Consider the following 25,289-nt stretch of genomic DNA (forward strand, 5'->3'; position numbering starts at 1 on the left):
ATTTTTATTAAGTTGCTATTGGCGCTTCTGTTCCTGACCTCAGATCTCTTAGCGCTGTTTATATAATTTACATTTTTTAAATTCCTTCTAATGTGGTATTTTTTGTGAGTTTCCCTGTTTATAAATGTACTCTTTAGCTTTTTCCAGTCTGTGTCTCATTAAGTACATCAAAATGTTTATTTTGACAAATGAATTTTCATGGCCACTGTATGAATTTTCTATTACTGCCATGGCAAATTACCACAATCTTAGAGACACAAGTTTGTTATCTCCTGTTTTTGTAGGTCAGAAGTCTGATTCAGGTGCCATTAGGTTACAACCAAGGCGTGGGTGGGCAGGGCTGTGTTCCTCACTGGAAGTTCTGGGGGACAATCTGTCTGTTCATACAGGGTGTTGGCAGAATTCAGATTCATGTGGTTATAGGACTGAGGTTTGTGTTTCATTGCTGATTGTTGACGATGTATAGTTCTCAAGTTCTGCTGGCTGCCCACATGCCTTGGCTCACAATTCCCTTTGTAAAGCTAACAACATCAGCTGAGTCCTTGTCGGGCCTCATCTCTCTCACTGCCTCTAGCAGATCTTAAGGGTTCATGTGATTAGAATGGACCCACCTAGATAATCCAAGACACTCTCCCCATCTCAAGATCTATAACCTAAATCTATACACACCTAATCTATCTAAACCTAAATTTAACCACTTGCAAAGGCTCTTTTGGCATTTATTATAGCATATTTACAGGTTTCGAGGATCAAAAATTGGTACTTTGGGGGGGCATTATTAATCCTAGTACAATCATTTATTCTTACTTTGTATTCTCAATATCCATTCTTATCTCCCTGGGACTATTACAATGGCTGGGTTTTAATTTTCTTTTCAATATATTTAGTTCTAATTTCTCTATATAGGGCATTTTATTTGTTGTCTTTCTTATTTTGTGCTCAGGCCTGTGGTATTTCCTCGGCAGTTCATCCATATGACCTTGAGACTGTTGGCCGCCTCCACTTTTCACATGCTGCATGTGTGCTTATAAAAGCTGTGACCTGAGCTTATGTTTTTCTCCCTAAGGCTGGGGGTGAGCAGGCTGTGCCGTGCATTCGATGGCCTCTCCTGATCTCTTGTGTGAGATTGGTTTGGGTTTTTGAGACCCTCTGTTTCTAGCTGGCATTTCTGTTCCCCTGCTCACACTTGCCCAACCCCATTGAGGCAGTGCTATTTAGGAGGGTGAGGCTTGAGGTAGGTGGGCTGTTTTGCTAAGACTGTGTGTTTTAGGGATATGGAGACACAATTCTGTCCCTGATTGTGGAGGGCAGGCTCAGCTTAGCAATCTTTGCAGCTCCCTGCCCAGGCAGTGTGGAGTGATGCTGGGAGAGGAGAGTATACACCCAGAAATCTCAGTCTGTGGCCTTCTGGTCTACTCTCTGTTCCTTTTTCACTCCAGGCTGTCTTTTCGTTCTACACCAGGTTCCACTGGCTTCAGATGCTAGGGTTTTTTTTCACAGCTTTCTCCTAGCTTTTTAAATGTAGCTAGGTATGCCCTCTGCCTCCCCATGGCTTTTCTGGCCAATTATAGGGCTGGTGCATGGTAAATGATGCAATGTCAACCTTATTCCCTTCACATCACTTTGGCAGTGTCTAACTGTATCAGCCACTGCAGTAGGGACTGTCTATATCCATATAATGCTTTCAAAACCCCCAAAGATTCCTGCTTGAAAGTAAGAGGGTCTGTGACCTGTCTAATAGCAGTAACGTACAACTTACTGCCAGTTAGGACCCTTCCAGCTGCAAGAAACAGAAACCACACTATTTGGTTTAAATAAACCTGGGATTTGTTAGTTCTCACATGGAAATGTCCAGGGATGGTTCTGTTTCATGCACAGATGGATTCAGAGGCTCTCATGATGTTACTAATAATAAAATTTACTCTCTCCATCACTTGGCTCTGCTCTGTTGGTTTTAATACTTAAGTTGATATGTTAGACTCTGGTAGTTCCAGTGGAAAACTGAGCATGCCCACTTCTGACAGTTGGGGCAAAAGGGTCCTTAAATCTTACTGGCTCTGGTAAGGTCATGTGCCCAGGAAGATGTGGTGCTCTGATTGGCTAGGCCTGAGTCACATGCTTCATCCTTGGAGCCAGTGTGATGCTGTTTTTAATGCCTCAACCTGGGAGGACAAAAGTGATTTCGGCCCATAGCTATTGGCCAGAACAAGGTACATGGCCCTGACTCAAATATAAAGAAGACTGGGAATTGTAGAAGAGCCTATGGAAGATATGGTGACAGCTAACTGCTTCTGTCACTGCCGCCTACATATAAATTATCTGGGAAGTCTTTAATAAACATACACATTACATAAAATACCCTATTGTCTGAAACTTGCTTTAATCTACTATAAAGAAAAAAAATGTGTAGAGGACTGAAAGAGAAGATTGGCATAATATTGTTAAACTGTTAAAGGTGAGTGAGTATGTGGGAATTTGTAATATTATTCTACTTCTGTATATTTTTGGAGATCTCCATTATAAAAAGTTAAAAAATAAAATAAAAGAATAAATGCCAACCCAGAGACCCCTTTTTCTGTATACCTGAGGTGAGGGTTGGAGATGAATATTTTGCAAAAATTTTTCAAGTTATTCTGTGGTCAAGAATCTAGGTGATTTAACCACGTCACCCATCAAGGTTCATATTCATACTGTGAATCATATGGTGTAATATATACATATATATGTATATGTATATATTTATAGCTCTTGGACTTTTCAGCTCATGAATAATTGATTTCATTATTTTTTTTTTTGATTCCACATTTAGTACACCTTAATCTTGGGTATTTTGAATACCGATGGTCCTGATATTGTCACAAAATGAATGTTGTTTTCCTACAGAGTAATTAAGAAGAGAAAAGAAAACTCTGCTGAGGTCAGACTATTTATTCTCCTCCTCTGCGTTTTAGAAATTAGATAGTGTGGTTGATTTAAAAGGACTACAGATCCTTTGCAGTTTCTCCCATCAAGAGTGGTCTCTATTTTTCTACCCTTGCATTTGTACTGATCTTGTGGCTTCTTTGACCAATAGACTGTAGCTCAAGGGACACTGTGGAAGTTCTAAGTCTAGGCACAGGCTTCTGCTCTTACTCCCTGGTACTCAACTGCTTTGTGTGGAAGCCCAGGCCAGCTTGCTTGAGGTATGTGACCCAACTGACAGCCACACCAAACACCCAACATGTGAATGAGGCCACACAGACCACAAAGCTGAAGTTGAACCTCTAGACTCTACATGTCCATGAGTGACCCTAAGTGAGACCAACAGAAGAACCACCCAACTGGGCCCAAATCAAACTGTTAACCTATAAAATCAAGAGCAAATAAAATGGTTGTTATTTTTAAGCCACTAAATTTTGGAATGGTTTGCTCTGTAATGAAAGACAGCAGATCAGATAGTGTTATACCCACAGGTCCTCAAGTCAATGGTTCAGATTTTAAAATGGGGTTTCTCACTTTTGTTTTCCTCCAACCCCAGTTCTTAAAAATCTCTAGGCTGCACATCTTAGAAATGATAAGAACTGAGTCTCAGATGTCTCGAAGTTAAAAAAAACATACAAAAAAAAAAACATATCAAACTATATTTCCCTCCAAGGAGAATTTTATTCACTCAGTTTCAGTTTTATCTGCTTTTATGACATCTGAATTGCACTAGGATGTGATTTAATTTTGGGTCTGGAACAGAGTTTACATTGGCATTTGAGGAGTTTTCCTGAGAGATCAACTTTCAAGGAAACACATATTGTAATTCAAGGGAAAGTATGTTTCAAACTAGTGTGATTTTAAAAACAGCAGAGTTCAGTCACTGAGGCATAACTATTCCCCAGCTGCTGTTGATGATATTTACTTCTTCTGGGATTAACCCAAGAGCCCCATGAGGCAGGGATAATATTAGATGTTCATGACGGAGGTGATGAAAATAGCATTGAATAGAGAAGCTGTTTGACTTGTGCTAGTTTCTTACCATCCCAGTTGGGAGAGGTATAACGTTCTGCAAAATCACACCAAGAACCTTAAATTTAATGAAGAAAACACTTCCTTTTCTCATTTCAGTCCTCAGACAGAGAGAACCACTATTTCCCAACCATTTTGTTCTGAGTCTTTTTGGATGAAGAGAAGTTTGAGTGGGAAACTTGCACTCCAGGTGAAGCTATGTATGTGTCCCAAATGAGATGAAAGATGTCGCGAATTCCTGAAAAACACCAGTGGGTCTGAGCATCATGAGAATGATTTGCTAAACTGCTGTTTTGAAAGTGAAGGTGACTTTGCCACAGACTGAATCTTGCCTGTGAGAGCCAGCCTAAAGAGAAACGTGAATTAAAAAGCATCACTTTGGAGAGTGCCATTTATCTTCAAAATGCTCAATATATCTAGCTGAGTTTACAATTCAGAATCTTTGACCCCAGGTAATCATTTTCCAAATATATTTTAACCAAGAATAACTCTTTTTCCCTGCCTCAAAAAGGCCGTATTAAATTTATTTTTAAGTGATATAGTTCACATCTTTTCTACTAAAAATAGTCATGAATGAGAAGAAAGCATTTAACATGAGAGAAGTCTGAGCACTGTATGAGGGGGTAAGTGGCAAAGACAGCCAACTTATTCAAGCCTGAGAGCCTGCTGACGAAGAGAGTGTATGAAGCAGCAGGAAACCTTTTTTAGAGAAATCTAATAAGAGAATTTGACGAACTGTGTCTCTATGCAGGGCCCTGAACCTAGGGCAGCTGCTGACTCCCAAAATAATGAGACACAGCCCCATCCTCAGGTGCTTACACGCTATGTAGGCCCGGAAGGCATGATGCATCTGAAAAGTTAAGAGCATGGCAATAGGCAAATGAAAACGCTGGACAAACATATGCTATCACCACGGTACACGATAAACGTGAAATGAGTATGTGGTGTACTCTCTGAGAACTCAGATGGAGCAGAGAGTGGATCCCGAAGAATGGAAGAGCTGAAAGGCACGGGGGAAGTAATTCAGCCCGGAGCAGGATATAGAAATTGGCACATGGGGTGACAACGGAAAGAGGCAAGAAAGCATATGGCAGAAGCACGTTTTGGAGACTGGTAGGAGAGTTTCGTTAGGACAGACCAAGATGTGTGCTGAAGGGTGGTTGGGCGACAAGCTGTGTTTGAGCCTAACTCCAGAGGCTCTTGGTCAAGGCATTTGATTTACATTCTCTTGGTAACTGGGATCTTATGTAAATCTTTGGATGTCTTCAAACATTGTTTATGATGCCCCAAAGAACAAGAACTATGCGGGGCCTTGATAAATGAACAGGAACTTTCCTAAGAGTTTTCAGTGGAGATAAGATGCACCACTCATTCAGGCAACTTTGGGCTGAAAAAGTGATTAGAGGCTCAGCCGATTTATTTAATTTGGATCAGGCTGAGAACTTCTCTACCAAAATATGAACTTGGTTCCATAATCTAAGCTCATGTTTCTCTTACACAAAAATGGATGTAAAAAAATAAAACAATAATATTTACCATGCTCCCACACCAAACATGCTTGCGTGTGTGTGGAAATATATAAATGTGTACTCAAAAGTGACATTCAAAATATTTAACATTCAGGAAGTAATATAATACATCAATGTTCTAGATAATACATGTATAATATATATGTATTATAACATTGCTTATTGAGTGATTTAAAATGAGGTGTAAATTGTTTATCAAATCATGATAATTTCCAAATAATTTATTGATAATCTGAAATGGTTGTTCAAATCTTTTGTCTGAAGTGACCGTCATCCAAAAAATAATGCCCTAGAATTTGAACCTCGATTTGATGACAGAAACTGTTTCAAAAATTACTTCACCGAATTGTGAGCAAGTAGGTCCTTAGTGCCCAGATGCTTCGTGGCAGCCAGAGGTAACTGGATGCCTAATCTGCATTTTGGGGCTTGATACACACCTGGGTGCCAAGGCTTTCTATGGGGCCTCGACCTGGAAGTCCTGTGTCTAGGCCCTAATGACGGTGCCGCCGACCTTCTCCCCCCACCGCCCGCCAGAGCTGGCCTGAGGATCAGGAGGCAGAGACGCATACACACTGCTTCCTCATGTGTGCCAGCCAGTGTGAACCTCGTCACCGCTAGGGTTGTGTTTAATAACGTCACACAAGAAGTGACAGTAGCAGATCTCTCATGTACTGACCATGAAGGCTCCAGCTTCTGCTTTGATTTTGATAACAGTGATTTTAAAAGAATGCTACCAATTGTAATAAGAGAGAACTCAGGCACAGGCAAATCTGTATTTTCTTAAGTCAAGTGTTGGAAAAATGTGCACAAAGATGAATATACACAGTTCTAGCAGTAGAGAGAGCATCTATGTCCCAGGAGAAGAGAATGCGGACTGGAGAAGCTTTAGCCTCTTAGTTTTAAAGGCGGTCATCATTTTTTTCAATTAGGAGATTATATTAGAAACTCAGTTACCTGTAAGTGTGTATAGAAAATGGAATATGGTGTTCTCTATAGAATACCTTGAACTAATTTGTCATCTTTATAAAATCCCAATAGAAATAACCCTTTTTGGATATTGTTTCATATAAATACTTGGGCTAGGTGGACCCTTCTTGCTATAAATGTCAAGGTCAGGTGCCCATGTAAAGCTAGGTAAACAGCTTCCACTGCAGCCTTCTATAACCATAAAGTCTGTTACTATCTGGATATACCGAATTTTGTTAATTTCTGGGTTAGGTAACCAAGAATTATGGGCGAGAGGTAAGCCTTAAAGTGAATTGTGATTGAATTGTGATCACCAAAGAGGTTGTTAAAAGTGCACATCTTGGGTCCCGCCCCCAGAGATTCTGACTTAGATGGGAAGAGATCTTTTTTAAAAACGCATAAGGTGTTCTGATGCCCACGTGGTTCTGCACTACACCTTAAGAAACACTGAACTCGGGCTTTGTTCCAGGAGGTTGTAACTGCAGATCTTTTGAATGAAGGAGTTTTCAAGGGATAGGGTTGAGGGAAGGTAAAGATGGTGTTTTTGATATCTAAATCAAGGAAGGAAAACATCAGTGAGTAGCCTCTCTCTTTCCCCAAAACTGTTCAAAACATCGCCACAGTTTTCTAGAAGCTGTGCAAAACAGGAAGCTACTATAATTAATTTTGTACAAATTTACAGTCAGATTAAGACAGAGGTCATTACGACAGAGACAGCAGTCAGGGAAAGAGGGGGAGAAGTGGGTGCCGTTATCCTGCCATTCTCTTTACTTTCCAAACTATTATCGTTTACAAATGAAATAAACACATTGCCAATTCTGATTCTAGGTCATTAACCAAGTAGTTAAATTTAATAAAATCTCAGACTAATCCAGACAATTGGTTGCCAACTAGCGAGTTCCTCATCAAGTTTTTCATTATATTTACTTTTATAACATGCTGATGGCTTCAAAGTCAATTATCATGCCAGAGAAAACTAAGCATGAGTCAGAAGAAATGAGCTAGATTTCCATGTAGCCACATGGATGGATCTCAAAAACAAAAGACTAAATGAAAAAAAAGGCACAGAATGAGATTGACCATATACCAAGCATGCACAAAACAATGCCACCTGTTTTTCAAGGCTGGCTATACATGTAAATGAAAGTATGAAAGATGGAATAAGAATGTATTAAATAGACTAAAGAGAAACTGAGATTGGAGATAAAGGGTAGAGGGGAAAAACAACAAACCAAACCGCATCAGACGAGAACCTTGCCACAGGTCACTGAGGATTGTGGATCTTGAGTTGAAGGAGGATGAGTGACTCAGTGCTGTGCCTCTGAGGGAAAAATGTGTAAGACTTTGTCCCTGTCCATATGCAATTGCAACTTAGTTCAAGCTACATACATGAAATACATTTTTAAAAAAGATATAATCAAATGGTAGGAGGTACCAGTGAGTACTATGAGAGCTCAGAGAACAGAGGGAAAAAAAGGAAAAAAAATTACAGAAAATTTTAGGGCAAAAGGAAAAAAAACAAATGTTCTTTGGTATCTGGTTGTGGTCCTCAGATGCATTCCACTGTGTGACCATCTTTGGATGTCACCATTTTCCAGTGGTCTGCAGGAATTTACACCAGTATAGACCCCTTCAACCTACCCCAGCTCCTGAAGACTGTTCTGTTTACTTCGTTCTTTTCTATATGCACAGGAAATAGGATACAACTTTGCTTACAGGAGAAAAAAAATGTTATTTTAACCTAATTTTATTTATTTCTTCTTATTCCCTTTTTCACATTGGTTTTTATCAAGTTCTGTGAGGTCAGGCAATATTTGCAAAGATGTTCTAATACCGAAGTGTGCTCTTCTACCTCACATTAGTTAAGGTGATGCTGACTGCTATTGTAGAGATGCCCCCCAAATATCAGAGACCTTAAACTCCTATCGGAGTGCAGTGATGGTTCTTCTGCTGACTCTCCTTCATGCAGTGATTCAGAAACTCAGTTTCTTTCGGTCTTGAGCCTTTGACATGTTATACACATGACTCTCAATTTGCCCTGGGGGTCTTTTCCATTCCCGACAGTTGAAAGAGGAAAAGAAGATGAAAGAGTATGTTTGGAAAGTTTTGATGGGCCAGGATTGGGAGAAGCAGTATATCACTTCCTAATCCCATCCCATTGGCTCAACCACAATTATAATGGCTGATAGGAAAGGCTGGGAAAGGTAATATATCTGTATGCTCAGATACATGGAGAGATGAGTCTCCCAAATAGCTACTATTTATTTATTATCTACCTACCTACCAGTATATTTATTTTTATGTATTTGCATCAATCTCTTACGCAAAGGAGGTATAGAAATAGGGTTTGATAAAGGTAATAGGAAATATATTTTTGTTTTAACTCTATATTTGATGTACTTAATCAGAAGCTGGAAGAAGAACCTTAGGGTGTCTTTTTAATATCTTCCTCACCCACATTCATTGATCATGAAAGAAAGAAAGCTACATGAACAGAATAAGCCACACGTATGAATTAAAAGGTCCAGCAAGGCTTCCCTTGAAAAACATGCTGGTATGTGGCCGACAGGGGCAGTGATCACCTGTGCGCCTCTCTTCTTTCACCTGCCTTTTCTGATTTCTCTGAGCCAATAGATTCTTCCGGTCCTGGTTACATTTTCCAGATTCTACCCCTGACCAGGCCACACCTTTGAGACTCACTTGATCCTTTATGCCTTAGCTGATTTTCTTGGACTCCACTTCTTGACAGCCCAAATTTCTATGCCTTATTGTTTCGGCCCTAGCTGTGCATGTATAACTTGTTTGAGTCATTTACTTCCTAAATAGCTAAATTCTGGGTTGTCGTATATTCTTATTAGTATTATTTTATTGCTATCTTCATCTCAATGTGACTATGATATAGTAATAGTTGGGATTTCTATGTGAAATTTCCACGAAAGAGCTTAACATTATATCCTACTTATATTTGCATATATATTTTATCTCATATATATAGAAGAGTGATGAGTCATCCAAATATTTCAAATAAAAATTTAAATTTGAATCATGAAAGGAAGTTTTCCTGGGGACATTTGCTCCAGTGCTTTTACCACGTGTTTAGGAATTTGCTCATCAAAATTGGTAACTTCAAAAGGGTCAGGAGGGAACTGAGCTAAGTTTTCAACTCAGACCCAGGAAAGTCAATTTGACTAAATAAAAACTTTGTTTCTTAGGGTAACCTGGGGTCTAAAATGTGTACCGTTAGGTAATCAATTTATGATGCAAATACTGATATCCTTTTCTCACACATTTACATGATCTGATCAATAACATATAGTGCAATAATTTCTTTGCCTTTGATTTATAAAGGTCAGGCATTTGGCAGCTACAGCCTACAGGTGAAATTTAGCCTGCTGTCTGTTTTGGTAGATAAAGTTTTATTGGAACACAACAATACTGGTTTTCACATACTGTCTCTGGCTGGATTCATATGGCAATGGCAGAGTTGATTAGTTCTGACAGAGACTATGTGGCCCCTCCAAGCCTGTATATAATATGTACTATCTGGCCCTTTGTGGAAAAAGTATGCCTACCCTTGCTTTAGGAGGACTCACTGAAAGCAAGTATTTAATTTCTAACACAGAATCGATGGCTAATAATCTAGCCGAGTCTTTTCTTTTTCTTTCTACGTGGTATGCTTTAACTCTCCAATCATTTGTTCATTTCTCCGCAAGTATTCACCATGAGCCTATTATACTTTTGGCACTGGGCCAGTAAAGATAACATACAGAGTTTCCATCCTCATTATTTTCATTTTCTATTGGGGTGGGGAGACAAAAGACAGATAAACAAGTCTCTTCGTGATTAGTGTCATGAAGGTGACTGGAGCAGGGTATGGAGCGGGACGTCTCTCACTGTTTAATTCCTACTCATACTCCAAGGTCTTGCGTAAGCCCAGCTTCCTTCACGAATCATTATTGATCTCCCCATTTGGTCTCTGCTTTTTTGTTCTTCCTGCTAACTCACAGCTTTTTCCATGTTGAGGCATTTATGTCATTCTGCTTTGAACTGGATTTCTTCGTGGATGTTTTCCTTCTCCACCATAGATCGTGAGCCCATTATAGCGAAGGCAATAGGGCAATTTTTGTTTCTTAGCAGCAACTAACACAGTGCCTAAAAATTACTAGGAAATAGGTAAATGTCTTGAATTAAGCCAAGCTTGGTTCTAATAACGGAGGTTTTCAGTACACAACAATTTGATCCATGCCTCCACAGCCCGTAGCCTTCCTGGGTTTGTGACCATCACTGTGGACCATCGTCACTTAGAAAGGAGGGAATTTCCCACATTTTCAGGAGCAGAGGCTCCTTCAAGAATTAACTATACCCATTAGGACCACAAGATTTATCTTTTGTCTTGATATAGATATCAGATAAAATCTTAATTGGTTATACCCTGAATTCACCCAGCAAGTGGGAAAAATCAAACCAATCAACCAAATAAGTGGGAGAAAGGGAAGAAGTTTCACAAGTACTTACCAAATAGGTAATTAAATGAGAAATACTTGGCTTTTTGTTGCTGTGTTAACCTCCTCCACATCCCCCCCGCCCCCACTCAGATTTCATGGGCTGATCTATTGGGAGGAAAACAGGTTACTTTGTTGGAAAGAAAGTAGTATTGGAGGTTACATTAATCAGCGCCTAGGGATCAGAAAATTTCTCCCATGTGTGGGATGAATGGGGTTATTCATGAAGGGGCATCTGGGCAGGAAGTGGGGGAGTTGTGGCTAACTGAGCTGGGCTAGCCTCCAAGAGCGGAAGGGAAATCTTTCATCAGAACAAATGAGCATCAGCTAGGTAAGGGAGAAGGCCAAAGGTGCTCGTAGAAGGTGAGTGAGAAGGAAATTAAGAGTCGTGACCCGTTACCAATTGGCATGATTCTTGAGGCAAAGCCACAGACAAAGCTGGGCTACGTATGGGTCGTAAACGTCCTATGTTACAGTCATCACTGAGCCTTCCATAGGAAAAAAAAAAAAAAAAAAACTAGTCTCTGTGATCCTTGGCCTAGAAGAGACTGATTTTGTTACTGTCTCATTTTCTTCAGAACTGGGAGGGAAGAACCAGTATTGAGATTCTATAATGCCTAATAAAAAAAAATAAAATTCCCAGATGCCCTTGGCTTCAATTTTAGGACAACCAAATTCTACTGAAATAAGTCTGTCAATTTCTATTTACCGTGGGCGTGTTTACATGACAGAGACATGGCAGAGCAGCCAACTTACTGTGGGGACTCGGGCGAGACACTTTCCTCAACCCATACTGTACACCTTCCCTTCGAACTTGGGAGGGTTGCCTGGATGACCCAAACTTGTTCCTACTGTGATATAAACACATCCTTGAACAAAGCGATCAAGGCTCTGGTTTCTTGGAATTCGGGCTTTGTTTTCAGGGAACGGCCTGTTTTCTGGACAACCTTAGGCACCTGGGATAGGGGCAACATCTGGGGCAGGTAACGTAGCAAGAAATCAAGCAATGGGCTTGATCGCCCTGTGGGTTTATACCCCTGTGTGTATAAAGCCTTTCTCATGAAGATTGTATCTCCAGATCCTCATCCTCTTGTTTGTGCATATTTATAAATAGAGACCGATTCTTTTTCTGGTATCCTAAGTCCATGTTCCTAGTAAAGTCTAAATCGCCTAGCTGAGCCAGTAGAGAGAGAGAAAAAAAATATGATCTTTGGCAGATGAAGACAACCTATAGCCATCACTGGTGAATTTGTGGCTATCTTTAATGATAAGCACAATGACCTTTACCCTGTGGTAAATATAAGTGCATTTGTATAATAACATAAATATTACGAACATAATAATAGCTATCGTTTATTGAGCACTTACTATGTGCCCGGCATTATGCTAAGCACTTTCAAAACAATGTAACATTTACAGTCACTCTGTGAGGTAAGTACTAATGTTATTCCCATTTTCTACATGTTAAGTAGCTTTCCCAAAGACTTGTAGCCAGCAAGGGGCAGAGCCTACCAAACTAATTCCAGAACCCAAGTTCTTAGTTTCTACATAAAATCGTCTCCGTTCATACAGTGAAAAAATGAGGCAATGGAGGCTACACCCAAGCAGCTTGACTCCAGTGGCCTCCTTTTTTTTCACTGCGTTATGTTTATATTTTTGTCTGTGTTTAAACATATTTTCACCAGCTGTGTTTGAGTGGTAGCTCTTTTTCTTCTTTGGCTCAGCTGAAAGTCAAGAGAACTCTTAGCCTATTGCTGAGAGCTACGAACTCTCCAGTGCAGACTAATTATATGCACTTATGGGAGAATGAGACTTTGTATTGTGTTTAGATGTAGAAATAGAAGCACTTTTTTTTTTTTGAAATTCATGTTGTAAACAACTGTGGCAACAACATTGCAATCGTATCTATTTCCAACACTACCAAGTTACACTGACCTTTTTAGACTTTGTATATCAATGGACTCAACTCTAAGTGGAAAAAAAATTACAATCGATGGAGTGAGATCATTGTCAATTATGTCTTACCAGAAATGATTACCTTACTAACATAAAGTATGATTAATGAATAATTGCAGGCCGCCACCTATGATTTTTCAAAGTTATCTAAAATGTCCCATATTTCAGGCTGGTATAGCGAGATATATACTGAAAGAATTTAACAATAAATTCTGTCTTTATACTGAATGTCAGGAAATGCACAGAGATTTCTAATTTGTGAAAAAAGTTAGAAAAGTCAAATGCAATCTTACTTGAAACATCTTCCATGTGATTACCCAGCAAACAAGTTTTCTGTTTAGCTAACAAAGAGAAGGGGTTTACAACACAGTATCTGGAATGAAGGAATTTGAGACTCGAGTGACCTGCTTCATAATTTTCCTTTAATATAAGCAAAGTGAATCCATTCTCTGATGTAATAGTTTCCACTCTCAAGGTGTGACATATTATATTTCCATAGGACTTTCCATAAGTTTATTTAACCCATGTCTTGATTTAAATCTAAAATTTCACAAAATAAATAACAAATTAGACCCTGGGCAAAATGACAAAGTGAGATTCTTTAGATTCTGAATTTCGGCTCTTGAGCCTCCACACTGTACTATCTTGTGAGCCTGTTAGAAGGATGCTGAGGGCTTTGAGGTAAAGGTGCATCCGGTAGTTCAACAGTTGTGTTTAACTGCCTTCCAGACACATGGCTAGTTGCACTTCCAGGCTTCCTTGGAGTGTGGTGGGGCCACATGATCAGTACTGGCTAATAAGTTGTGTTTGGAAGTCCGTGTGTGTGTGACTTTTGTCATAGCGTTGCATTGACAGAGTGCCACCCTCCAGAGCTCTCTTTCCCCGTGACGTGGACTAGCAATGAGCCTTAGACACCTGTCCTGTTGGCCTGATGTCTAGAGTGAGAATGTTATGGAAAATGCTGACACAAAGGACTATGTAACATGAGCAAGAAATCAACCTTTTCTGTTTACATGTTTTAAATCACTGAGATATGGGGATTGTTTGTTACTGGAACATAAGCTAGCTTATCATGGAGACATTGTTATTGGTTAGAATATTGTATGAAACAGTCAAGCCCAAGAATCACCAAAGTTGTCCCGAGGAACAATGAGGTGGAGAAATGGGGGAGACTTTCCTGTTAAGATTTATTATAAGGCTACAGTAATTAAAGCAGTACAGTATTATTAATATGATAAATAAAATGGCCAGGGAAGGAAAAGTGAGAGTTCAAAAGCAGACCCAAGCATGTTGGGGAATTCTATATTTGATGTAGGTAGTCTTGCAAATCACCGAAGAAAAATAAAATGTCAAGAAATGGTGCTGGGGATGTCGTTGTTCACTATGGGGAAAAAAGGGATTTAGTTCCCTAGCTGATACACAAAAATCAGTTCCCAAATGGATTATAGACTTAGATGTGAAAGGTAAGAATTTAAAACTTCATTGCAAGCTCCAAGTGGCAAAAAGAACTCTTAAAAGAGATAAAAATGTTGATAAATTAGAGTACGTTAAAATTAAGAAGTCAAAAGCCTCTATCAAAAAAATATGAAAATATAAGCCATATCACATAGCAATGCATATAATTTGTAAAAATTACATATTGGAAAGAAAAAGATAATTGAGTAACAATTTAGTTCATATGCAAAAGATCATAGCAATTTCACAGAAGAGGAAACACAATTGGCAAATAGATATAAGCCACTCAACATCATTAGTTATCAGGAGAATGCAAATTAAATATGGATAAAAATTCAAAAATTAAGAATTTTTTATCAATAACAAGTACAGTTGAGGATGTGAATCTATGGGAATTCTCATGTACTTCTTATAGGAGTATAAGTTGGTATAAATACCGTATTGGAAAGCAATTTTTCATTCTTATAAAGCTGAACATTTTATTACTCCACAACTGAGTGCTTTCATTCATAAATATCATGAAGAAATACTCTAAATGTGCATACTAAGACACACTCAATGGTACAGTCATTATGAAAAATGGTATAGAAATTCCCCCCAAAATGAAAAATAGAATTGCCATATAATCAAGCAATTCTACTTCTGGGTATATGTTCAAGGAAATGAAATTAATATCTCAGAGAGATATCTGCACTCCCATGTTCATTGAAGCATTATTTACAATAGCCAAGATATAGAATTAACCCAAGTGTGCATTGACAAATGAATGAATTAATGAAATTATATATATATATGTAATGCAATATTATTCATCTTTAAAAAGAAGGAAATCCTGTCCTTTTTAACATATGAATTTAACTTTTCAGATAATTCTTCCATCGCTGTGTGTCAGGGCCTGGAATTTCCTGGAACTCTGATAATCACTACAATAGCTAACATTTATATAACATGTACCGTGTGCCAGGTTCCGGTGTAAGGGTTACCTCATCCAAGCCTCACAAAAGCCCCGTGGTATCATCCCCATATTGCAGATGAGAATGCTGAGGCGCAGAGAGGTCAAACATCGTGTAGAAAAGCTGGAATTCAAAGCAAGGGGTTTAGTTACAGATTTCATGCTCCTGACGACCACACCATCATGTTGCCCTTTTGATATTCTGTCGATAAAACTATCTGTCGCTTATAATAAAAATTTACACTGGGTATCTTCCAACACACCTGTGGGATGTCAGCCGGATGAGACGCATGCCTTTGCCAAGATTGTTGCCTAGTTTGCAGGTATTAAGTTGGTTCTGTCTGATCCTGGAACATGCAAGTATAACTAGTATAACCTGCCAGACTAGTTTGAGGTACAAATATAGTCCTGTTTCTTTTTTTAAAAATCTAATTAAACTTAGTTCTTCATTGTATGTGTAATAAACTTACATTATTCAAATTCCAAAAATATGTAGTCTGAAATATCTCCCTCCTGCATCCTTTGCCCAGCCAACCAGATTCTCTCTCCCATGTAATAAGCCTTATCAACTTTTTGAACCCTACAGAGAGAATATGTTAGATACAAACAAATATGTACGTTTTAAAAATTCTTTTGATATTAAAACATTCATTTTTTACTTCATGTCAGGCAGTATGCTAAATCCTTCCAACAGCTCAACAAAGTAGGTTTTACTAAATCTCATTTTGCAGACTTGGAAACAGAGACACAGATTGATACAACTATACAAAACACAGTTGACATTTGGACCTACAGAGTCTGACACCAGAGCCCAAGATCTTAACCATGATAATATGTTTATACTGCCTCCCTATGCTGAATCTTTTTATGAGAACAATGAGAAAAGTGGATGCTTTGAAGTTTATATAGGAAAAACATTGTTTCCATTTCTCTAGAGAGAATAAAGTATATACTTGTGTATTCCTTCTTTTAAAACATCTTTAGCGAGGCATAATTTGTACACCATTAGATTTACCCATTTAAAATGTACAATTTAATGATTTATAGTATATTCACAGAGTTGTGCAGCCATCACCACAATCTAAGTTTAGAACATTTTCATCATGCCAAAAAAAAAAAAAAAAAAAAAAAAAAATAAGCCCTGTACCCATTAGCCATCACTATCTACTCTGCCCTAAGCAGCCACTAACATACCTTCTGTCTCTGCAAATTCACCTATTCTGGACTTTTCATATAAATGGAGTTATACGACATGGCGCCTTTTAATTTAAACTGAGTTCTCTCACTTAGGATAATGTTTTCAAATCAGTTGTTCAATCCCTGACATGTTCTTTTAGCAGACAGTTAATATTTTCATCTTATGAACTTTCCCTTGTCTCCAATTTCTCAAACAGTTCAAAATCCTGGTGCAATAACTGGAGAAACAGGTTAGACCTGCTGCTGCTTTTATGGCTGCTACAGGGGATCTCATTTGAGAGCTCGTCTTCTACGGTCCAGTAGACTCTCCTAGACATGGAATGATGCTTTTGTTCCCCCCAGATTCTGCCTATAGTGGCATGTGCTTGATCTCATGCTTTTTGTTGCTGTCAATGGCATTTACATGCTCATTCATTGCTTTTTTAACACAGTAATCATGGTACCAGGTGGCTAGGTTTAGAAGTACTTCTGGCTTCAGCCTGGACCAAAACTTAAGCGTCTTCTGTTGGAACTGGGACGCCAGAACAGTCCTATTAGTGAATTTACTTTTAGCATCCTTGAGGTCTCCTCTGGCCTGCAGAACTTGGGTCATATAACCCTAGTCTACTCTAATAGTCTTTCTTAACTTTAAATTTTAGGGAGCAAGTGTTGAGGTCTTTGTTCCTTCCCTGTCAGAACCCTTGAGAAAAATCACTCGCCTTGATATATACTCTCCCGGCAATAATTCTACATTTTAAAGGCCTGCCTTTGTTAGAATATGAAGATACTTGTTATACACATTTCTAGAGGAATGAAAACCTGGCAGATGTGGGAGTTCCTTTAAAATTCTTCCTTGACTAGGGAAGACCCTTTCTGTGATGATGTGCTCTGTACGACGAGGCACAGAAGTGGAGCATGACTTCGATACCTCATTACACAATGTAAAGTTTTCCATCTGATAAATGATTTCTTTTTTTTTTCTTTTTTTAAAAAAGACTGTCTATTGCACCAGCTCAGCACTCTTCATAGTCGTCAGCTATGTTTCCTTGAACGCCAGAGTTGTGTTTGTGCTTTGAGTGTGACAGTCCGGACTCAGCAGTTTGCTCGTTCACAGTCATTTCTCCTACCCTTATGTTAAAACTCTCACATTTCCTTTTCAAATAGTCAGATCGTCTTGCCTTTTTGGGGGATGGGGTGGGGTGGGGTGGCGATTGATTTAACATTCTGCGTATTCCGTCAAATTTTATTTTTCTCTGACACCGTGAAGAGCAAATCATTTAAAAGTTAAAGAAAATTTGCAAAAATAAAGTGTAGAGCAGTCAGAAAGAGATTCCCTCACTCCACATATGCCTGCAGTTGTTGTGAGGAGAGTTGATAACCAACTACAGTAAGCTCCTCAAGCTGCCAACTGCAATGCTGAGAGCATTGTTTGTAGAAATTAGAGCTAATAAATATGGGGTATGGTCTTTACTGAAGTGGGAAAGTAGGGAGCATCACAAGTTCAGCAGGTTTAAATCTGGGGTCGCCTGTATTAGAATTAAATGATATGTATTTGCAATTGGAGGTTTGTTGTACTAATTTTCGTGAATTTTTTTTCTTCTAGTTTCTTGCAAGCTGCATCTACATTTATTATGATGAATCTGAGCCACCCTAGGCGAATAAAGAGAAGCTAGGTGAGTGGACTTGCAAGAAATTACTTTTTTTTTTTTCAAGGAAAGTAGATATTCCACATGTTTGATTTACTGTTCTCATAAAATATTACTGACTATATTGACTATTTTGGCCCCAAACAAGCCTACATTTTCTTAAGATTTAGAAAGAGCAAAATACAAATAACCACATGGCAGAATGTTCACTAGGAAGGACTCGAATGCTGGGACTTCCGGGGGGCCAGGGTACGGGTAGGGCATTCACCGACCAGATGGGAAGCAGAGCGAGTCCTGTTTTTCCTATGCCCGAGCTCCTTCTTTGGGCCAAGTGCTGTGCTAGGCACTTTCCATATGTGGAGAAAGATAATTAAAAGCCGTATTTTTCTATTCACGATTTTACTTGGTCACAGTTGTGGCTGAATTATTGCTTCAAAACTCAACAGATTAAAAGGAAATAGGAGAAAAAAAGACAATCCAAGTGACTATGGTAATAGAAAGGCTCAGGCTAGTTTAGTATCCTCATACACTGTTGGTGGCATTGCAAATTGGTGCAGCTACTATGGCAAACAGTCTGGGGGTTCCTCAAAAAATTAAAAATGGATATACCTTTTGACCCAGAAATTGCAATTCTGGGTATTTATCCAAAGAAAACCAAAACAATAATTCATAAAGATCTATGCATCTCTATGTTCACGGCAGCACAATTTACAATAGCCTAGATGGAAGCAACCTAAATGCCCATCAACAGACCATTGGATAAAGAAATTATGGTTCACTTAAACAATGACATGTTACTCAACCATAAAAAAATGAAATCCTACCATTCTCAATGACATAGGTGAACCTAGAGGTTATTATGCTGAGTGAATTAAATCAGGCAGAGAAAGGTAACTACCATATGATTTCACTTATATGTGGAATCTAAGGAACGAAAAGAAAAAACTAATTGAAAACAGACTCAGAAATATAGAGGACAATCTGGTGAGGGCTGGAGGGAAGGGAGGTTGTGAGGCTGGGAGAAAGGGGTGAAGGGTTAAAGAAGTACAAATTAGTTGTTGGTAACTGGTCACAGGGAAGGGGAGTATAGCATAGGAAATGCAGTTAGCATTAATGTAATGGCTAGGTGGAGAGCCAGAGGAGAGAAAGAGCAGTCAGGGGGATCAGTTCATAAACTAAATAAATGTCTAACCAATGGACTGTATACTTGAAATTAATAATAAAATAAAATTTTAAAAACATCCTTTGTCTTAAAGAGAAGAGAGGAGGTTAAAGAATGTTTACAGACCAGTTACATAAGATGGCAAATGAGAAATAAGTTTAGCCAGGTGTGACAAATGTTCTAAATTATTAAATTAAATTTCTCACTACTTAATTTGTTGAAAAGGATACACTCTCCTGTGAAGGTCTGCCATTTATGTACAAATATTTATTACTGTTGCCTATGGAATATAACTCTCAACCACATGGTTATGATTTCTGCAAAAGTTTACATGTTTTTGTTAAGAAATCTTATTTATTCATTATAAGTTCCAGGAGAAAATGTAATTTATTAGAAAATGTTATAGAATTTGAATTAATTTACCTCAATTTTAATGTATACACTGTGAGGATTAACTCACTATTTATGACGTTGTTAATTTGATTCTCTATGGCAAGAATTTGTTTGTTAGTGGAAACCACGAATGTCCCATATTTTGATGTTCCTTCCTCTGCCCCCTTGAGCAAAACAAATTAGTGATTCAGATTCATTTCGAAACACCTTGTGAAGCTTGTTTTGTTGTCTTATATGCGATTATTTTGAGTCTTTACAAAATCCCTGAGAAAAATAGCATTATTGCCAGGGAGGGAGATATCTCTTAGGAAAACTGCAACTCAGAGGGGTTAAGCCCTGGTCCAGGGGGCATGGGAGGTGTCGGAGCCAGACCTGTCTGTGCTCATGGCTCAGCCTTTTTCATGTGTCATGTTGCCTCCCGAGGGTTCTAGCTGTTAAACTGCACCAGTTAAAACACCTACAGGAAAAATTCGTGCACTGGTAATTCCTTTCCAAGGCTATGGGCTTAAAGTGTTCTTTATAAATCGCAAAACCAGCAGCTCAGAGTTAAGACTTGTAAGTGGTAGGGATGCAGTTGCTGTTTCTTCTGCCACTTCTGGGAGACCCACAGGATTTGGGTTCTGTTTACTTTGACACTTTTGGTTTTATTGCTGTGTTGGCAGTCCTGTTGGGTCGGCCACGAAGGTGGTTGAGCATCAGTGGACAGTTAGGACGCTCTAATTCCAGTAAGAATTCAGATTGTCTTTTACGAATCCTGCCTCCTTAGCATCACTCCTCTCTAGTTCTTCAGCACCAACCGCATTGCCAGTGCTTTTGTTCCTTTGCAAACACATTAATCATTCGTGCCTGAGCGATTGTCAGTTTCCTCACTGATATTTCTGCTCCTAATTTTTCTTGTATATTGACTATAAAACTGTATTTTCTCCAAATCAGAACTTGCCATAGTACCCCCCAGCTTAAAATCCTTTTATGACTTATCATTGCTTTCAGGATAAAGTTCCAACTCCTTGGGGTATCACACAAAGTTCTCCATGACCTTCAATCTCCAATCTCAACCTCTTCGCCATACACATCCTGTTCTCCAGACACATCTAAACTACTTGTGGCTCTCTGGACACATTGTTATTTAACATCTTCATGTGTCTCTTCATGTTTCCTCTTCTCCTGGGAACACCTCTGGACTCTCCATCACGTGAAAAATAATGTAAATGGAGCCATTTAAAAATGGACGCAGAGCCACCATGCCAGGGGGCTGCCTTGCACGTTTTGTTCCTTGAATCATTAGACTGAGCCAGGCCTTGGAGCCGGACTAAAACCAACATTGTTTTACAACCAGGTGTAAAGCTAGCAGAAAAGTCGACATCTTGACCACGAGGACTAATGATTACGGACGCTCTACCTGAAGATAGACCTGTGACTCTTCATGTGTAGCCATGAGTAGCTCAGCTTGTCAGCACCTGTAGGAATTCTTTCTCCTTTTCATGTAAGTATTGCTTTCCTTTCCTCGTAACAATCTTGTTTCACCCTGTGTTCGGACCCCGTTTGGGTTTCTGCTCCAGTCTGTGCTTCCCGCATTGCAGTTCTTTGTCACCTCGCAGTTTGGCTTTTTAAATCTCACGCTGACGACTCTAAGGTCTATCGCTGTCACAAAGGCCGACCGTGCAGGTACCTGTCTTTGTCTGCTACTGTCCGTCCAGTTCCTTATTACAATAATGGGATTTTGGCGATGCCGCCAGTCATAGCATCTGTTCTATTGATCACAGGGTGGGTGTGTTACCTCAGGTATGGGCAACCATAGAACCTTCTTGAGCACAATGATGGGCCCAGGGGTGGGCATGTGGACCAAATAAGGATAAGGTCTTCCCTGGGATTTTTCATATGTAAACTGGAGGGTTTCCCCTTGACTCATAACTGTATGGTTATTGCCTCAGAACCACTTTTTCCCAGGTCTCCTGACTCATGGAGGAGGCTGAAGAATAAAGCTCATGTTTAGAATGTGATAGAAATGAGAGGTAGAGAGCGGGAAAGGCCTGGGAGTGTCGAATCTCTGAGATCTATCCCTTATTAGATAGCAAACCTGGGTGAAGTTAACTTCCCTTAGCTCTACATTTTTAAATCTGTAAAATGGAGAACATAAAAGTAATACTGCCGACCTAATATGGTTCTTAGGAAGATTATGCGAAATAATGCATATAAATCACTTACCGCAGTCCCTAGCATAGAGGAAATGCTCAATAAATGTTAGCAGTGACTGTAGTTATAGCTAAAAGTAGAAGAGAGGGTCCTCTTCTTTGTCATCCACAGTGACCCTGGGGCTTTTCTACTGGAATTTAGACCTATTTATCATTAACTGTGGGCTAATCATGGGACCATTTCCTTTTCTCTAGTTATCTTTTTGGCCCATCCGTCAGGCTAATTATCATTTTTTAATGGCTCACCTTACTCACCTTTACTTCAGTTGTTTGAAACCCTTAAGTGACTTAAATCTTCATTAACATATGTAGAGAACATGTTCACGCTTGCAATGATATTAAAATATTTAAGGTACTACAATACATGAGGACCAGCGAAGAGGCTTTTTGCTTTTTCCATTACTAGAAATCTAATAACGTTGTAACGCAAAATAATTTTGATTGTTTCAAGCACCAAATTACTAAGTGGGCACGTTATGGTAAGGATGTGTGCACCGAGCGCGTTCTGCAGTTCGGTGTGCTCAGCACAATTGCTCTAAGAAGTCGCAATATTTTTTTCTTATTAACAGACTGACCTCATCATTCTATGGGCAAGCTGATAAACGTTCTTTCTTAGCGTCCTCTTAGGATGCATGTGAACTGTATTTTCAAGTGGGTATCACCAACCGCATTTCTTTTCTGTCACTCTGTCTCTGACCCAGCTCTTTAGAGACCTGCAGCAGCAGCATCTCTCTCATCTTTTCTGTTCCCCTGCCTCAGATCTAAGCGAAATTCCCGCCCCCCCCCCCCGAATCCCTTGGTGAGGTTGAGGTGGGGAGACACTAATGATCTCTGCTATTTCTCTTGAACTTTGACCTGTTTTGCTTGCCCTGGAGAACACGGTCATTGGAAAGAACAGACTACCTGACAGCAAAGTAACAAAAGAACCTGGGACAATACGAGTTGACCCACGTCCTAGTCTTGGCTCTGCCATTTGCTGTGTGACCTGGAATAAGTCTTTTCTTCTGTCTGGGTATCATTTTCCTCATCCATGAAATGATAAGCTTTTGCTGGGGGATATCACAAAGCACAGGTGTGATCTATGACCTAAAAGCGACTTTAATAGTTTAGAATCCAATGAATCTGTGTCGCTCATCCTTTTCTCTTGTTTAACTGAAAAACATTGGGCATGGTTTTATTCAGTGCTTGCTGATTGCAAGAAATAGAAACCCATCAGAATAGTCTGCACAGGAAGAGGGGTTGTTGAAGGACTGCGGGGACCATCTCGCAGGCGTCTCGAGACAGGAAATGAAGCTCTGCCAGGCCACAAGGGAGCGAGGGAAAGTAGGAACTGCGCCGACAGGACCGTCTCTGGGGACCTGACGACGTCTGTCTCGGTGCTGCTCCATTTGGACGTTCTCTCCATCCTCCTGCTTCCTCCTGCAGACTGGTTTCTACTACTTAACTTTGGATTTTCTGCTTTCTTATAATTCTGCATTATCTTGGCACAATGCCGATGCTGACCAGACTCTGTGATCTTCAACAAGTTCTGTGCCTCCCACGATCCAGCCTCCTCAGACCCTTAGGGACGCTTCCTTTCGCCACCTTAATAAGAGAGAGCTGGGTTTGGTTCAGGCGTCTGTTCCCGGTGCAGTCACTGGTGGCCCAGAGACACATGTGTCAAGGGCTGTGGAGAGGGCGGTTGCTTTAAAAAAGAAGGGAGACAGTGAAACAAAGACGGGCACATCTGCTAGAGGCCTAAGGAGAATACAATCCAGGGACTCTGGGTCTTGAGCTACATCCTTGTGTCATTTATCAAAATCCATTGGCGAGATTTGGGATGGACCGAAACCAATGATCCTGCTAGTCAGGCGTGCAACAGTACTCACCGAACCCCCACAGAGGGGCGACATCTACGCAATCGGCCACCTCTATAGAGTACCTACTGTGGTTCCAGTTTGAGACTGTTCTGCTGGGATCGAATAGGTAATGTTGCCAAAAAGCTTTCATTAAAGGCGACAATGTATTCTGTATTGCAAATGCAAAACTTTTCTCTTTAAGTTTCCCCTTCGCCTAAGACTAGAGTATCTTGAGTTTAAAATCGCTTATGTTTTTCTTAGTGAATATAGGATCCCCCATCTTGGGAATGATAGAAACTTACACAATTCTGTACTATTGCTGTGTCATGCCATTGTGAAACACATGTAGTCCTATGTATCAGCTATCCATTGCTATGTAACAAGTTACCCTTAAACTTAGCAGTTTTAAACAATAAATGCATATTATCTCCCAGGAATCCAGGGATAGCTTTGCTGAATGGTTCTGGCTCACAGTCTTTAATGAGGTTACAGTTAAGCTATTGGCCAAGGATGCAGTTATCTGAAGGTCTTACTGGAGCTGAAGGAATTACTTCCAAGCTCATTTGTGTGGTTTTTGGCAGGCCTCAGTTTCTTGTTGGCTGTTGGCCGGAAACTTCAGTTCCTCATTACTGGGCCTGCCACAAACTTCCTGAGTGTCCTCATGATATGATAGCGGCTTCATCCAGATTGAGGGGGAAGAGAGAAAGAAAAAGAGAGAACTCCTTAGATTGAAGCCATAGTCTTTGAAGTGACATATTATTTCTGCCATTTGCTATTGGTCACATAGCCCAATCCTGGTACAATTGGGGGCCATCTTGGAGTCTGGCTATCACACCCTGTACCTTTGAGCAGGACAGCTAATTTCTCTGAGCCTCATCTTCCTCTTCGTTAAATGGGAATGAAAGTGATGGCTAGAGGTGATGACTTTATGGAATGTTACTGAAGATCTAGTGAGGTGATGGATGAGAAAGCCCTTTGTAAATTGTAAAATATACTGGATGAAAAATTCGATGTCACTGATCTGGAGGTGAGGGGTGAAAGTCAAAAGCAGTAGAGTAGGGAGAAACATGGCTATCTTAGGCCACAGCAATTTTCCCCCCACACAGACGATCTAAGCTCCTTCTAGTGCTGGGCAGAGTAAGAACATGTAGAGTTTGCGGTTAGTGTGGTTACGATGTTTTTTGACATAGCAAAATTTTATTTTTCTAAGAAAAATAACTGGAGAAACAAACCTCACTGCAAGGTTTGAAAAGTGTGAGGACATCGATTTATTCTTACAATATAATTTGTTAATGAGTTGATTGTCCATGAATTAAAAACATATGGATTCAACTTTAATGGCACGATGCAGAACTTGAAAAAAATGCAAGGACATTGAGTAGTGTGACCTAATTTAAAAAATACCCTGTGTCCCTAGATCACCCTTTCGCAGATCAGCATGAGATCTTATCCACAGGCAAAATGGTCTTGCCAACAAACTGGCTGGTACCATTTTTTTTTTTTTTTGGCATGTGTAGGGCCTGTCTCTT

General features: G+C 39.7%; 1 long non-coding RNA gene across 1 annotated transcript in view; it reads left to right on the forward strand.

Moving 5' to 3' along the window:
- The window catches only part of LOC107512856, a 212,655-nt gene extending 190,792 nt beyond the window's left edge, over positions 1-21,863 (forward strand). The window contains exons 4-5 of the long non-coding RNA XR_001597423.2: positions 18,133-18,202; positions 21,067-21,863. This is a non-coding gene — a long non-coding RNA (uncharacterized LOC107512856). The remainder of the gene's footprint in view (positions 1-18,132; positions 18,203-21,066) is intronic.
- The last annotated feature ends 3,426 nt before the right edge of the window (positions 21,864-25,289 follow it).

This window comes from Rousettus aegyptiacus, unplaced genomic scaffold, assembly GCF_014176215.1.
Source record: "Rousettus aegyptiacus isolate mRouAeg1 unplaced genomic scaffold, mRouAeg1.p scaffold_m13_p_12, whole genome shotgun sequence".
NCBI lineage: Eukaryota > Metazoa > Chordata > Mammalia > Chiroptera > Pteropodidae > Rousettus > Rousettus aegyptiacus.